Source organism: Cheilinus undulatus, linkage group 11, assembly GCF_018320785.1.
Source record: "Cheilinus undulatus linkage group 11, ASM1832078v1, whole genome shotgun sequence".
Lineage (NCBI taxonomy): Eukaryota > Metazoa > Chordata > Actinopteri > Labriformes > Labridae > Cheilinus > Cheilinus undulatus.
This window is the reverse complement of record NC_054875.1, coordinates 10,277,283-10,285,089: the sequence shown is the minus strand read 5'-3', so window position 1 is coordinate 10,285,089 and position 7,807 is coordinate 10,277,283.

Here is a 7,807-nt window from a genome sequence, read left to right as displayed (position 1 = left end):
AAAGGATGTCATTCTACTGTTTATAAAAAACAGAATGAGGCCTACAAAGAACAGAACACAGTACCTACAGTCAAACATGGTGGAGGTTCAAGGATGTTTTGGGGTTATTTTGCTGCCTCTGGCACTGAATGTCTTGACTGTGTGAAAGGAATCATGAAATCTGGTGACTATCAAAAGATTTGGGGCCACAATGTAAGGCCTAGTGTCTGAAAGCTGGATCTGTGTCAGAGGTCATGGGTGTTCCAGCAGGACAATGACCCCAAACATACCTCAAAAAGCACCAAGAAATGGTTAGAAACAAAGCGCTGGAGAGTTCTGAAGTGGCCAGCAATGAGTCCGGATCTAAATCCCATTGAACACCCATGAAGAGATCTTAAAACTGCTGTTGCAAGAAGGCACCCTTCAAATCTGAGAGACCTGGAGAGTATGCAAAAGAAGAGTGGTCCAGAATTCCAGTTGAGAGATGCAAGAAGCCTGTTGATGGTTATAGGAAGTGATCGGTTTCAGTTATTTTTTAGTGGTGTGGATTCAGTCTTTAAAGACCCTGGAAAGTCACTCAGGTGAGAGGCTTGCTAGAAAAGCTTCAATAAGGGCTACAAAGGCATGGATAGCATCATTAGAATGGTACAAAGGTTAGCTAAAAGTAAGAGACTACAATTTGTGGCTCAAAAGTTGTTTAACTTTTTATAACTGATGTCACTTTTTTCCATTTACGACAGTGCCAGTCTTAGAGGGGTAAAAGACAATACCAGGAGTCCTACTTAAAATGTAAGCTTTTTTGTGGCGGGTGTTTCTCACACGACCACTGTTTCATGAAAATGTCTTCAATAAAATCAATCTATGGTGTAAAAAAGTAAAACATAAACCGGCTGTCAAACAGGAGTTGGCTTCTGCTGTGACCTCTTAGACCTAGCTCATTCATGAACAAAACATCATTACAGTTAGCACTTAATAATCTTTAGATGTATCTTTTCAGTCTAACCTGTGTCCTACACGGTTTATTTGCTGAATAGTGCATCACTGTTTCCTTTAAAAGCATTTTAATGACAAAATGAGGGTGAAAAGCTGTTAAAGCGGTGCCGCTAGACTTTTATCTTGGCACGTTTTGTTGTTTGTCCATTATTACCATTGCTGTGTGAAAAGTGACCTTTCATTTGACGGATCAACAGACTGCAGTGTGTCTTGATCCACTCTTGAGGGTTTGAAAAGGTGCAGAAAAATATATATACGGCTCAGGAAAAGGCATATTATTGCCTTTCATGTTCCATTGAAACTCAGTTTAAAAACTTCCTCCTCTGCTGTTGGCTCATATTCTGACTCCTGATAGTCCCTCAGTCTCCTCTTGTATTTTCCTATGCAAATAACTTTGCATTGACAGAGTGGATGCAGTGCCAGCTGCAGGAGACAAGGCCTCTCTGTCGAGCTCAGGTCTCTTCCTGAACTCTTTTGTTCCAACCAAACCAAGATGCAAAACCGGCTTTAGCTGCAGACGCGGCTAAGACAACTTTTGTTTCTACAGTTTGTAGAAGAAACCAACACAGATGACCTGCAGTGACTCCACACTGAGTTCATCACTAAACAACACTGAAGGTTCAAGGTTTGGAAGTTTAAAGTGACATGATTTCTCTCCCACCTTTTTCTAATAACAGGTTAAACTGCAAATCCCCACAGATTATTCCCCTTTACATTGGAATAAAGGGAAGCATATGTCATCTACTCATTATCAGGCCTTAATAAAGCTGTTTCCCATCCTTAACCCATCTGCTGCGGTGCGTCCCTCTACAAATGGGCTGTATTCTCCTATAGGAAATGTAATGACCACCTTCTTAACAAATCTGGAGTAAAGCAGGAACTCCAGGCTGATGCGACAGCAGGTCGACTACAATGAGTTCTCCATGGAGGAGGAGGAGGAGGGGGGGTGCATGTTGTGGCATGGCCTATTGAAGTGTTAAGCTTGAGCACAAAGGTGGGGTCGGTCTGCAGGGAGTTAAAAGACAGATTTGCATTAAAACATGGCTGTTCAGGTGACTTGTTGTCAGCCAAATGTATGGTGGCAAATCTGTTAAAGCAGTCATGAAATAAAGTAAAAAAGATGATGGTTTTGGTTGACGTATACACAGTTTTTCCATACTAAGAGGTATATCATGTGCAAAAACACCTCACACCAGAATTAGACCATGCCAGCGTACCCAGAGAGTTGAGCAGAGCTTGGCTGATATTGCATCAGTGCCATCATAGCAACCAGGAGCCTGCAGCCAGCCTGAGAGGATGGAGAGAGAAAGGAAAACAAGATCTAATGTGGCACGCACAAAAGCTTTGCACATGTTATACATACTTTCTGTTGCAGCAGTATTACTGTGGGATAGAGTAAGATCAAAACAAAGCAACCTAAAGCTGTCTGAGAGGTAATAATCTTCCATAATTTAAGACATGACAAAACAAAGCGATAAGTCTAGGAAAGTTTAGATTAACCCTGAGTCATATCTTTTGGCACACAGATGCACATGATGTTAACTGTCTGCTACATAAAGACTCAGAGGACCTGAGATCCTGACACATGCTGTCTAAGATGTATGTGGATGTAATAAAATCTTTTAAATATAATCAGCCTTGCATCATAACTGAGTGTCTGCTCTTGGCCACCAGTGAAACATTGACCTCCCATCAGTTATCAAAGTTAGAGATGGACAGATGTTACTCCAAAGCTTGGGACAGTATGATTCAGTGGTGTACCTACCGCCTCTTTAACTATAAGAATCAGGACCCAAAACTCCAAGAAAAAAATTCTACCACTCAAGATAATGCAGTAAACTGGATCTTAGAAAGAATAAAACATATACTATATGGACAAAAGTACTTGGACACCTGACCATTCCACCAACAGGGACTGTAATGCCGTTGTATTCAAATAAATGCACTTTGATACGGAGTTGGTTCCCCCTTTTGCAGCTCTGACATCTCCCACAAGATTTTAGAGCGTTTTGTGGAGCCAGTCAGGTTCTTGCATGAAACTCATCAAACCATGTCTTTACAGTCCTTGCTTTGTGCACTGGAGCACAGTCATGTTGGAACGGAGTTGGAAGTTGGAAGCATAGCATTGCCTGAAATGTCTTGATATGCTGAAGCATTAAGATTGACCTTCACTTGAGAAAAGGGGTCTAGACCAAACCCCGAAAAACAGCCCCATACCATTATCCCTCCTCCACCAAACTTCACAGTTGGCACAGTGCAGTCAGGCTGGTAATGTTCTCCCAGCATGCACCAAACTCAGACTCAACCATCTAACAGAGAGGCAGGATTTGTCATTACATCTGGCACTTGGCATTGGACTTGATGATGTGAGGCTTGCATTTAGCTACTCAGTCTTGGAAACCCGTTCATGAAGCTCCTGCTGCACAGTTGTGCTGACACCAATGCTGGATATTCAGAACTCTTCAACTATGTTAACTTTTAAATACCATGCACCTTAGCCGCGTGGAAGAGTTCAGGAACTACAGAAGGAGAGGACCATGCGGCTTATAAAATCACAGTAGACTGTTGAATATCCAGCAGGGATGAAATTTCACAAACTGTCCGATAGCAAAGGTGGCATCCATCACAGTACCACGCTTGAACTCACTGAGCTCTTCAGAGCGACCCATTCTGTATCACCAGTGTTTGCAAATGGAGACTGCATGGCTAGGTGCTTGATTTTAAACACCTGTGGTGACAGGTCTGATTAAAACACCTGAATTCAATTGTTAATTGTGCAGCAAAATACTTTAATCCATATGCTGTATGACTGAACAAAGTGACAGGACAAAAACATGTTAAAAAAGAGCATGAATTTTTTTTTGTTTTATTGTGTTTTCCTGTGACAACTTGCAAATTCTGGTTCTATTCTAGAGATCTTGGGAAATCAACGCATCATCATAGGAAAACCAGTTTTGCTACTCAGAAGTTATGAGTTCATAAGTCAAGACTTCCCACTGCGATCTGCTCTGAAGATGATAGGTAATGAGCTTCTCCCCTGTGACTACTGGTAGTTTCTATCAGCTTTCTATCCACCCATAAATAAATGTACGCCACTGACTTGGATGAATCTTTATATCAACAGATCCAGTTGAGATATATGTCCACATCTATGATCTATGATATAAGTTAAAGGAAGAAAAGTGAGAAAGAGGTAGGGTTCACTTCCTTTTTGTAGACTATTTCTTTAGTTTGTTGTATTTTACATGTTTTAAATTTGTCATCCACATAAACCAGGCCTTCATGTCAGTGATATTATCGGGGAGGGGAGGAATGGGGGTGTCTGACTTTGTAAAATCAGACTCAAATACAATAATCGTCCTCTTTTATAATCACCATCTGCTCTTTTATACCCAGAGAAGTGACTGTAAGGTGAAACTGCAGGACCCCGTGGGGAACGCTCAATCTCTGCTTTCTCAAAACACCACCTCCCTCCAACATAACCAACCAGTTTTAAATCAAACCATGTCAGCAGATCTGCCTCTTTTCTGTTGATTTTTGGTTCATTTTGGGGATTATGATCCCCCCGATGCAGTGTTACCCGATGATGGAACAACAGGTGTTTAGTGACAGAAAGCTTCCTCATCTTGAATCTCTGTTTTCCTCCTGTTGGAGTCATTTTTATGAAACCCAAACTACAAACAAGATCCAGTAGCTAATACTGGACAACAAAATGACCTTTAAATTCAGCAGACTGATTTTATTCAGTTATAATAAAGAGGGTAGAAAAGCAGAGCTAAGTGGAAACACCAGCCCTGATGTTTTATATATTTTAATTGACATTTCAGATGTTTAATTTCCTTTTGCTGTGTGTTTATCTCACACAACAGATATAACTGTAGGCGTGATCAGTGACTTCCTCAGGGTGCCACACCTCACAACAAACAGCTGATTCTCCATGGATCTAGACTCTGAAAACAGCTTTGAGGCAGTGTTCACATTACATGAATGAGGCATTCATTAAGGAAATAAACTGTCTGTATATTAGAAATGATTCACAAAAGATTTGAAACTATAGATCCTACAGAAATGTTCAGTATCTGAGTGGAGGTGTCAGATCTCAGCAGAATGATTTCCCCTCATTGTCTTTACATCCATGTTCGAGTTTTTCAGAAAACAGGAACAGGAAACAAACATGAGGTGACAGGTAAATTCAGAAGGTTTTAAATAACAGTCTGTCTCTACAGCTGAACGGTTAGAGTTAAACATTCCTTGGGTTAATTCATAGAAGAAACCTACATCAGAATATTTTCCCCTGTGCTCTTAAACTGATGAATGCCATTTGCTCTTCAGCCAGGAGTGTGTCCATGTTTTTACAGATATGGTCCTGAGACTGCAGGGAAGTGTGCAATCACAGGAGTGAGACGAGAAGAAGAAGACGCCAGAATGTCCACATTGATACAAACTGTAAAGACAAACATGTACTACTAGACTACAAGTATTAAACATAATGATACCTGTAATGCTGCTCTAACTGAAACAAAAAAGGCAGCTTTAATTGCATTTCAATCAGGAGAGACTTAATATGAGTTTAACAATAATTTATTTTATAAATTAAATAAAAGAGAAATGTGTAAAGTTCTTGGCAGTTAGACTCCATGGTGATGACTTCATGTATTTGAAGGGGTAGTGTGGTGGTGCTGAGAGGTGCAGGATCAGACGAGGAGGCATGGTGGAGGGGACTGAGGTATGCAGAATGAGAAGAGCAGGAGACCAGTGAGGATCTGGACAAGATGCCAATTAACTGAATGGAGGTGGCTGGGGTGGAGGAGGATTGCAGCATCCGCACAGGACATGCTGACTGTGAAAGAGAGAGTGACACATTTAAAATCTGACAGGTGCATGATGATTGGTCAAACGAGTGTGTGGCAGACTCTGATTAGCTGAGTACTTAGGAGAGTGAACGTCCATAATCAGCTGATCACCAGAACGGGAAGAGAGAAAGAATGGAAAAGGGAGAGATGTGAACAAGTGATGACTAAAGAATGAGCAGAAACGATCTTCCTGCTTGAACTTTAGCTCAGCTCCATATTTAGTGCTAGTCTGGTACAGGAACATATGTCGGTTCTGCACTACTGCTCAGCCTCCTGATGGCCATCCTGCAGGGCTGCACCAGGATCTCTCCAGGTATCCTTGCAGCTGAGCTGACACACATCTGGACACGCCCACCAGGTCCTGGGCACCCAGTATGCAGTGAGCTAGATCAGGCCAGTGCCAGTCGTGAATATCAAATATACATACACCACCAACACATCAATGACATATCCACTGTTGAGATGGAGGTTTAATCAGAAATGTCATGCAGTGTGCTGTAAAGAAAATATTGAACAGAGGTGGGAGGTAGCAATTTTGTTATTTAAAATGAAAATTTAATGGAATCCATCACTGCCAAATAATGAAAAAGCATTTAAACACCTAAATGTCCATGTATCAACACTGGATTTTATTGCTTTAAATAAGTTTATCTAATAATTTTACATTTTTGCAGTTAAGAACAGAAACTGCATGATAATGTGAAATGTTGATTATATTTAAGTCATGTATTATTAAATAATATTTATGTGCTACATTGATTTAAGAAATGCATTAAAATGTCATTTAAAATCTATGTTAATGTCGTTAATGTAGTGCATAATTATTAGTTTTATCCTGTCATATCAGCGGTGTTAATTTGTCGACTACAACTCTGACTGAAAATGTTTTTTCCATATGAAAGACCAGATTAAAACTGGCTTAAAATGATCATTGATGGAAACATCTCTGTTGAAAGTGGGTTTAGTTTTCATCAAGGAGACTAAAAATAGGCTCAAATGTTATTTTGTTTTAATGTGAGATTTAAAATCCACCATATTTCTCCACAGTGGGTAAATCTGGTAAAACACAGCGTATCTGTAGCTTTTCTGCCTCTCAGCTGTAGAGCGCAGGATCCCAGGATCTGGTTCTGGGATGGGATGCACTCTAGTATGATTTGGCACCAGAGTCAGGCAAAGAGAATTAACGCTGCATTCAAAAGTTTTGACTGAAGTGAAACGACTTTTTATGTAGAGGACCAAAATGTTTTAGATTATTGTCACTTAAAACTATTCTACAACTGTTAAGGGCATAAAATGAATCAAACTGGACTTAAACTCATAAATACTTTATCCTTCAGACTAAGATTAAAAATAATAGTCAAAATAAACCCTGTATATCAAAGAATACTCCGGAGTGTTTTTAGATTTTCTTGTTAGTGTTGAACACATCTGATCTGAGAAATCTTCAGTGAGCGTCAGAATCTTAAAAACTGCCTGACTGGATTTTAATGACAGTTCTTCTAAAGAACAGCCGGTGAATGGGTTTAACTGTCTTCACTATTTTTCCCTTACGTAAAGTGTGACAGGTAGTTTTACTACTGAAATACACTTTAAGTGTCAGACACAGTCTGAAATTCTTGTGAAGTGTTCCACAAAAACATTTAGCTCTGTTTCTGGTTAAATCTGCGGCCTGATGTCACTGAATGAGTTCAGGAGGAAAATGTCGAATTCATGCCAATAAAAACAGACGAGGAGATTCTGAGGAAAAGACCGGAGCAGACAAGGAAGCAGAGTTCATGAGAACAGAGAGTCTGATGGCAGGAAGCTAGACTCTGAACCAGAGGAGGCAAAGTGGTGAGCGAGAGCGCCCCCTGTGGGACATCTGACAACGAGGAGATGATATCTTCATCCATTCCTGCTTTAATCCTTTTAAACCTTTGTTTGTTTATTTCTTAAATCAGCCTTAAGCAGATAAAGAAAGCAGAAGTTTCAAATCAAGATAA